Here is a 10,173-nt window from a genome sequence, read left to right on the forward strand (position 1 = left end):
TTTTGTTGCCCAGTGTTGCACCTTCTCATGAGCAGCCATATCCTTCTGAAAATGAGGTCTCCATACTTGGATACAATAATCTAAGTGGGGGAGCACCAGAGATGTATACAGTTGAACCATTACCTTCTATTCCTTATAGTCAAAAGTACACTTGATTATCCAAAGTATTTGGTTAGCTTTTCTGACTGCTGCACCCACCTGTTGTGCAACTTTTAATGAGTGGTGGATTTTGACTCCATGGTCCTTTTCTTCATCAATCTGCTGTAATGTAATGCTATTAATTTGGTAGCTGTGGCGTGGGCTGTTATGCCCAACATGCAGGGTCTTGCATTTGTCGATATTAAAAAGCATTTGCCAGTCTTCTGACCATTTGTAGAGTTCATGTAGATCTGTTTGTGAGGCTTCAATATCATTGAAGCTTGTAAGGTAGGATCTATTTTTAATAAACCCATGTTGTGTCGATTTTACAAGATTGTTCACTGAAAGATGGCGAATGATTCCCTCCCTGAGGATTCTCTCCATGAGCTTACAGATGTGCGATGTCAAGCTGATCGGACGATAGTTTTCTGCTGAGCTCTTTTTACCTCTTTTTGAAAATGGAGGTAACATTTGCATATTTCTAATCTAGGGGGTACTACCCCTTGGTCTAGAGATTTTGCGGAAAGTAATTTCAGCGGTAGGCATAGTTCTTCTGCCAGTTCCTTTATGACTTTGGATTATATTCCAGCCACACCTGGGACTTTTCAGTCTTTTAGTTTGTTCATGTTCTTCCTGATTATGTCGCATGTTATGGGTATATCCCTAAATTCATTCTCTTCTCCACATTCAAACATTTGTGTGTGTGATGGGATGTCATCTAACTTTTCTAGTGTGAACATTGATGTAAAATATTCATTAAGAGTGTTTGCTGCCCTTTTATCGTCCATTATACCTTGGTTAGTCTCATCTTTAACGGGTCCTATCGAGTCCTTTGTTTTGGTTTTACTTCTTATCTAAGCATAGAACGATTTTGGATCTTTATGTTTTGGGCAAGTTTGCTTTCGTAGTTTCATTCGAAACATCGAAAGGAATAAGCGTTGTGCTCAGTAATAAACAAGGAGCTTTGCCTTAAGCTGCTGACTGTCTCATAGGCTGCTGACTGTTGAGCCAACGAAACATCGAAGGTAAAGCTCTCAGTCTGCTAGCAGGAGTCAGCAGTCCTCAACCCACTGTAGAATAACAGTGGAACGGGGCTGAGACATTTGTATATTCACACTGTCTGGGGTCCCGTGGTCCCCTGTCAACACTCTTAATGTTCCACAGTGTTCACACTGTCTGGGGCCCGTGGTCCCTAGCCTCACTGCTGAGGGGCATTAAACAGCCTATCCTCCTGAAATGACTACTTATAGTGACTACTTGGTGCCAAGTACCAATATGTAGTGATGGACAACCAGTAAACCCCTTTTTGTACTATTACCTCTTACACAGTCCTGAAAGAATAATGCTAAAAAACAAACTTAAATATTTCTAGGCTTAGTAGAGCTCATATATGTACTATATTAGGCCCAAGATAGCATGGATTAAGGCTAGCATTGCTAGGTCAGGTCAGGTCTTATATTTATGTTGCCGATAAAACGTTTCCGGTTTGTCTTAATTAAATAATACAACGGTCAGCTCTCTGGTGGTCCATCACTACATGTTGGTAATTCCCACCAAATCGTTACTACGAGTACTTTCATTGTAGAAGGATGAGCTGACATTAAGCCTTAACAAACGCGAACAATGTTTCAGTCAACTGTTGTTGTCGCGTGGTCCTGTCACGTCTGTAACTACACTTTACCTATCTATTCAAAACCCTGTAGCTTGTCTTGCTCTGTAATTCTCAGGGCAGTCACCAGCATTTTAAAATAGTTATACCTTAATTTGGCGGGGTGACAACGACCATGTGCTAGCGCCCAGGAAATGTATATTTTAACTGTAGATTTTCCCTGCATTCTGGGACCATTCACATGCTTTTGGAGAAGGTCAAGGTAACATAATTTGTTATGGAATCATAACACCTGTCAGCAGAAAAAAGAAGAGTTTGACCGAGCCTAGCTGTCGAAGCCTAGTGAATTCGTCACTAGTCACTTGTGAGCGCTTGTTTCTTGTCAATAGTTCAGCTCGTTGACTAGATATTTCCTCGCTGTTACAGAATAAATCTTCCTGAAGGACGTTAAATTGGGAAATTCTTGCAGACTTCCTCCCTCAAGAATTTAGGAAATGTCATCACTTCTCAGTTCTATTTGGAGTTCCTGTGAATCTCTCCAGCGAAATTAATGATCACTGGATGGAAACCGTCAATATATTTTGGTGGCTGAAAGCAGATTGGGATTTTTTTTAAATAAAAAGCGTAGTTTTTTACCCCTATGATTTTCTTTGCATTTATTTCTTTATGTATCGTTGTGTTCCTTTTTATAATTTGTGTATTCATTATCCTCAACTATTCCAGTCAGTGTTTTCACTGTATTCCTCGCGTCTTGCAGGTCGGCGTTCGATCTCTCGATGGTCCATGAGTATGGGTAACGTTCCTTCCCCTATCCCAGCTCCTATCCTGCCTTCGTATCATTTCTATGTGCTATATAGTCATACTGACTGAGCGCTTTCTCATAATTTCATATCTTTCACTACTGACAGGCAAGAGCCAAGTATGTTGCAATGGCTACGTTGACGTCTGAGTAAGATTTAATTAATCATTAAAATTTAAAAAAAAAACAAAATAAATACAGTAATCTTCCTAATCACTGACCAAATCCGTTCGTCCACTAACTCATTAACCTATATGGCTGACGATGCAATATATACAAATTTACATATATTACCCAATTTACCCAATTGACCCGTAGCAGCTCTCCTGTCTAAGTAGGATCCATCAAACTGTGTAGGTTGGCCATTATTAATGATAAATGTTTATTTAGGTAAGGTACATACATACAAGAGATTTTACAAAGAATGATGGATTTATAGATAGGGCTAGTACATACATTGCCTAAAGCCACTATTACGCAAAGCGTTTCGGGCATGAAAAACTTAAATGACTAAAGCTTAATACTAATTGAGTATAAAAAAAAATGTGTTGAGAACAAATAAAAATAGAGATAAAAAAGGGGGGAACATGGCTGAAAAAGAAGCACAAATACAATTAGGTCGACAAACAGCGTTGTTTAAAAAAAACAGACATGGGTTGACAATAGAGGGGTAAGGTAGGTTACAGGGAATTTATTAGGTAGAGCTTCGTTTTTATTTTAAACTGGTTGAGAGAGGTACAGTCTTTAACATGGTTGGGAAGGTCATTCCACATTCTGGGTCCCTTGATTTGTAGAGCATTTCTAGTTTGATTAAGTCGTACTCTTGGAATATCAAAACTGTATTTGTTTCTGGTGTGGTGCTCATGGGTTCTGTTACAACCTTCAATGAAGCTTTTGAGGTCAGGATTGGCATTACAGTTCAGCGTTTTATATATGTATAATACACATGAGAGAATGTGCAGTGACTTAATATCTAGCATATTCAGAGATTTGAGTAGGGGTACCGAGTGATGTCTGGGGCCAGAGTTGGATATTGTCCTAATAGCAGCTTTGTGTTGAGTAATTAGAGGACGTAAATGATTTTGGGTAGTAGAACCCCAAGCACAAATACCATAGTTGAGATATGGATAGATGAGGGAGTAATAGAGTCACCAGGGCAGGGCGGGGTACATAATATCTGATCTTAGAAAGAATGCCAACAGTTTTTAAACTTTTTTTTATATATTTAGAATGTCCCTGGAAATTCAGCTTGTGGTCAATGAGAACGCCAAAGGAATTTGCCATCTAATTTGTTACAAATTTAGGTATTGTTTATTTTGAGATTTATTTGATTAGAGGATTTACTGCCAAACAAAATATAAAAAGTTTTGTCAATGTTTAGGGTGAGTTTGTTGGCAGTTAGCCAAAGATGGACTTTATTTAGCTCAGTATTTACTGTGGCATTTAGAGCAAGGGGGTCAGGACTGGAGTAAATGAAGGTTGTGTCGTCAGCAAATAGAATTGGTTTGAGGTGTTGGGAGGCATTTGGAAGGTCATTAATGTAGATGAGAAATAGGAGAGGGCCAAGTATGCTGCCCTGAGGAACACCAATGTTGATGTGTAGGGTGGGAGAAATTGAATTATTCACAGAAACATACTGGAGCCTGTCAGTAAGGTAAGATTTGAGGTATTGCAGGGAGTGTCCTCTGACTCCATAATGATGTAATTTAAGAAGAAGGTTTTGGTGGTTGACAGTGTCAAAAGCCTTACGCAGGTCCACAAATAACCCAACAGGGAACTCATTTTTATCAAGAGCTGCATGAATCAAGTTAATCATACTAATAAGTGCATCGTTAGTGCTTTTTTGGGTCTGAAGCCATATTGGCAAGAACTAAGTATATTGTGTTTGGCTAGATAAGAGTAAAGCTGCTTGTAGATTAGTTTTTCAAATATTTTTGACAAGTTAGGCAGGATTGATATAGGTCTGTAGTTGTTAACATCTGTGAGATCACCACATTTATGGACAGGGGTTACTCTCGCTTTTTTCAGAATATCTGGAAAAGTTTGGAGTTCAAGTGACTTGTTGAAGAGCAATGCAATGGCAGGGGCTAAAGATCTGGAGGCTTTTTTGTAAATTAAAGTTGGTATCTCCTCAAGGGCACTAGACTTGGTTTTAAGGGAAAGGATTACTATGGACAGGATGGCTGTGATCTGCAAGGAACACTGTTACAAATAAAAACTATTCTTTGGGGCAAAGCCTATATTCTATTTTGAATTTTATAACACGTGACATCCACACCACGATGGGAAGATTTAGTTTTATATTTTAATAACAATGGCTATGAAACTTTTCGTCTAATGAAACATCTTAAATTTTGTTTCGTACTTTATATTTCAAAGATTATAATTCTTATTGAGAAAATAATTATTAATGTACATCAAATTATTAACAAGTAAAGTACTTGTAGTAAAAGTGTTATATATTATCGTACCGGATGGATGCTCGCTTGACTGTTTTTGTTTGGATGCTCGCTTGACTTGTTTGTATCGTCAGATCAGCTGTGTCGTGCTTGTGTACAGGTTTGTGTAATGTTAACTTCTAGTTTAATTTCTGTATATTCTAGCTTTAGTCATGATCAGTTGGCTTATTGTTATAGTGAATAGACAGTGCTTAAACTGTGTATAAGTATAGTGTATTAATGGCTTGTGTTATTGCAGGATGTAACTGTACTGTAATTATTTGATCAATAAAGCCACATGTCTGGCGACGCTTCTCATTCACCTCAATTTACTGATCAAATAAAATAAATACAGCCAGTGAACATGGAGCGGTTACTACGGCCCAAGCGGTTTGCTACTGACCCAAACGCCACCAACGCCGCTCAAGAATGGCGTCACTGGCTCAAGACGTTCCAAAACTTCACTCGAGCAGTAGAAGATACTCCCACCGTGGACAAGCTGCGTCTCTTAATAAACTACGTTGCTCCACGTGTGTTCGACTACATAGCTGACTGCACTACGTATGACGCGGGTGAAAAAATCTCATCCAGAACTGTTTGTGAAGCCCAAGAATGAAGTATTCGCAGGGTATGTGCTTGCAACACGATGCCAAGAACCCGGTGAGTCGCTTAACCAGTTTCTTCAGACATTAAAGTTATTAGCTAAAGATTGCCAGTTCAAAGCAGTGACTGCTGTAGAAGCTAGTGAGAGATGCTTTCATTAATGGGCTAGGTTCTGCCACAATAAGGCAGCGCTTACTTGAAAATAAAACTTTAGACTTACAGTCAGCCTTTGACCAAGCTCACACTCTAGAAACGGCACAGAAACTTTCTGCCTCTTATGCTCAGCCAGGGGCTACAAACGCTGCCATGGCACTCTCATTAAACCTGAAGGACTCAGGAGGACAAGAAAGTGTAGACGAAAAAAGTTGACATAGTTTCTGTAGCTACAACTAGTGGTTTAAAGTGCATCTTTTGTGGTCACACTCAACATCCTCGCAGTCGATGTCCAGCTAGAGAGGCTCTGTGTATGAATTTAAAGAAAAAGGGTTATTATGCTAAGGTCTGTCGATCTCTGAACAGACTAACAGCGCTTTAAACACCCAACATTCCGCTGCTATGCTCGCTACTTTAGCTGGGACTTCGCCCTCATGTCTCAATAAATCAGTGCTTAGTTCTAAGATGAATGGTATTCAGTCAGTGCACTGATTGACACTGGTAGCTCTGAGAACTTTATTCATAAGAATATTGCCGAGCAGAGTGGGTTACTCGTCTATCCTGACACTGGGGCAGTTTCTATGGCTACTGTATCGTTCTCTTCAAAATTCCTGGGTCAGTGTTCTGTAGACTTAGACTTGCAAGGAGAAGCTTACCATGGTGTGAATCTCAAAGTGTTACCCGATTTGTGTGCTGATGTGATTTTAGGCCATAACTTTTTACAAAATCGTTCTGTGCTCGAGATGGCTTTTGGAGGAGATAGACCTCCCCTTAGAATATGTGGATTAGCTGCCGTCAAAGTTCCGGCTCCATCTCTCTTCAGTAATTTAGCACCAGACTGCAAGCCGATTGTTGTAAAATCCAGACGCTATTCTGAGGCTGACAAGTTGTTTATTGAATCTGAGACCGCTTGGATGCTACGTGAAGAGATAATTAGACCCAGTCATTCTCCATGGAGAGCCCAGGTATTAGTAACTAAAGGAGATCATCACAAGAAAAGAATGGTTGTAGATTACTCACAAACAATCAACCGATTCACGGGGCTGGATGCCTACCCCTTACCACATATGGATGAGATTGTGAATAATGTTGCTAGATTTAAAGTATACAGCACGCTAGACTTGAGAAGTGCTTACCATCAAGTGAGTTTAACAGAGGAAGAGAAACCTTATACAGCCTTTGAAGCTTGTGGGAAGCTTTTTGAATTTAATCGTATCCCATTTGGGGTCACTAATGGAGTGGCCAGTTTTCAAAGAGTAATTGATGGCATCCTCGAGAAAGAAGGAGTGAAGGGTACCTTTGCTTATGTAGATGATGTCTGTGTTTGTGGAGATTCTGAGGAAGACCATGATAAAAATCTGAAACATTTTATGGACGTTGCAAGAAGGTAAAACCTGACCCTGAATCTTGAGAAGTGTAGTTTTCGACTCCGGTCTATAAAGCTGTTGGGATATCTTATACAAGAAGGAGAAATTCGGCCTGACCCAGAACGTCTCGAGCCACTGTTAAAACTTCCACTACCAAGCAACACAGGTTCTTTACGCAGAACAATGGGAATGCTTGCACATTACTCCCGTGGGGTGCTGGGCTTTTCTGAGAAGATCCGTCCTCTCTCTCATGCCAATGATTTTCCCTTATCTGTTGCCGCTGCAAAAGCTTTTGAAGGATTGAAACAAGACATTGCTGAGGCAGTGGTTCGAGCAATCGACCCAACAGCTCCTTTTGCTGTGGAAACCGATGCTTCAGACCATGCTATTGCCGCTACCCTAACCCAGAATAAACAACCAGTAGCTTTCTTCTCCCGAACACTTTCAAATAGTGAACAAAGGCACTCATCGCTGGAGAAGGAAGCTTATGCCATTGTGGAAGCCCTAAGGAAGTGGCGACACTATCTCATTGGACGCCATTTTCGGCTTGTGACTGACCAGCGCAGTGTTGCTTTTATGTTTAACTCTAAATCAGCTGGTAAGATTAAAAATGATAAAATTGCTAGATGGCGAGTCGAACTCTCCTGTTACCACTACGACATTGTATATCGCCCAGGTAAAAAGAACATACCAGCTGATGCATTCTCACGTGTATGTGGGGCCACCAGTGTGGATGAACTAAAGGAATTACATGACAATCTGTGTCACCCTGGAGTGTCTCGTGTGGCTCATTTTGTCCGATGTCGAAATCTGCCTTATTCTGTGGAAGAAGTGAAGAAGATGACTAATTCTTGCTCTGCATGCTCTGAACTTAAACATCGGTTTTTGCAAGTTTGACTCTGGTCATTTGATTAAAGCTACTCAGCCATTTGAAAGACTCAACATAGATTTTAAATGACCACTTCCATCACATTCAAGGAATAAATATATTCTTACAGTTGTAGATGAATTATCTAGATTCCCTTTTGCATTCCCTTGTTCAGATATGGCTACTGGTACAGTAATTCAGTGCCTGGTGCAGTTGTTTGCAATCTTTGGTATGCCTGCATATATACATTCTGATAGGGGAACTTCCTTTATGTCTGAGGAGTTGAAAAACTTTCTACTCAAAAAAGGGGGTAGCAACTAGCCGTACGACTCCTTACAACCCTAGAGGAAATGGCCAGGCTGAGAAGTACAATGGGATTATTTCGAAGACAGTGCTGCTAGCTCTTAGGACGAGAGGCTTAGATGTATCCCAATGGGAAGTTGTTCTTCCTGATGCACTCCACTCTATTCGATCACTGTTGTGCACCTCTACAAATTGTACACCACATGAACGATTCTTCCGGCATACAAGAAGGTCTACTTCAGGGCGAACTCTACCTACGTGGCTTGCTTGCAGAGGCCCTGTCCTCTTAAAACGTCAAGTGCGGCAAAGCAAAAATGATCCTCTAGTTGATGAGGTTGAGGTCGTAGGCGTGAATCCGGAATACGCCCATGTCAAGTTTCCAGATGACAGGATTACCACTGTATCATTAAGACATCTCGCACCCATGGCCACTGAGGGCTGCGAGAGTTTGGACCCCAATTTCAACTTTCAACAGTAACACCCAGCGATTGCGAAAGCTGGGGTAAACCCCAACCCGCCTCATCCTGAACTATTTCGTCCCGAACCACCTAACCTAGAAACGCCTAATTGGGAATCTTTCTCTGACGTAACACTCCCCCGAGAAGGTGGTATGCAGGAACCGACTGGAACACTAGAGGCTTCAACTTTGCAGGAGTCCCTTCGACGATCTGGAAGGACGCGCAGTACCCCTACACATCTGCGGGACTATGTTACTTAAAGCTAGACGGGGTGAATGTAGTAAAAGTGTTATATATTATCGTACCGGATGGATGCTCGCTTGACTGTTTTGTTTGGATGCTCGCTTGACTTGTTTGTATCGTCAGATCAGCTGTGTCGTGCTTGTGTACAGGTTTGTGTAATGTTAACTTCTAGTTTAATTTCTGTATATTCTAGCTTTAGTCATGTGCAGTTGGCTTATTGTTATAGTGAATAGACAGTGCTTAAACTGTGTATAAGTATAGTGTATTAATGGCTTGTGTTATTGCAGGATGTAACTGTACTGTAATTATTTGATCAATAAAGTCACATGTCTGGCGACGCTTCTCATTCACCTCAGTACTTATGTATTAAATAAATATTAAGATATCTTTTTAGTTGTGAAAAATAGATATACAAGGATGTGAAAGTACGCCTCTTTACCACTACAGTAACGAGGCATTTACCGAGACTGTGATGATTAAGGGGGGGGGGTAGAAATAGCCTAAGCTACTCTATTCCTTTGAGATGTATATCTTTCTTGTCTCAATACACATACTTGAACTTGAACTTGTGATGATTAAGAGCCTTGAATGGTAGTGTAAGTAGTGAGCTGCAAGAGACAGTCTTAATTAAGCTGACCAGAGGAGCTCTCCCCCCATGTAGGACACACGATCTATCAATCTATACATATTATATATAGTTTAGAATTGTAATTTGTCATTGTAAAAACCACTTCATTCACATTCTGCACTTGACTGTTCAATAATTCACTACACTGTGTCGTCTAACAAATACCTTCTAACCCTGTCCATGGAGGACAAAAAAAATGTATGTACGTTAGTTAGAGTTGTAACCGAATGGCCACATCTGTAGTAAGAAATAAACGAAAAACAAAATCCTTAAACTCATCACATTCCATTATTCTCGGCCACCTTAGGTCTACGAAAGCCCGAGTCGTTCACTAATGTTTTCTGACCTGCGAATTAAAGCGTAAGACGCACGTGGTGGGTGATTCTGCGCTGCGATTTCCTTACCTCCTGCTACTTTAGTTCCCCAATCATAATTAGGGCTGCAGTTAAGAGTGAGATATGATTGGTTGAGGGTTGGGTGGGAGGCGAGCCAAGCCCCGCCCCCGGGAGGCGCCGCCCCTCAACAGGTGGTGGGCGGCTACGCCGAGAGTCAGTTCACGTCTGGGA

The sequence above is a fragment of the Procambarus clarkii genome, chromosome 26 (genome assembly GCF_040958095.1).
Source record: "Procambarus clarkii isolate CNS0578487 chromosome 26, FALCON_Pclarkii_2.0, whole genome shotgun sequence".
Classification (NCBI taxonomy): domain Eukaryota; kingdom Metazoa; phylum Arthropoda; class Malacostraca; order Decapoda; family Cambaridae; genus Procambarus; species Procambarus clarkii.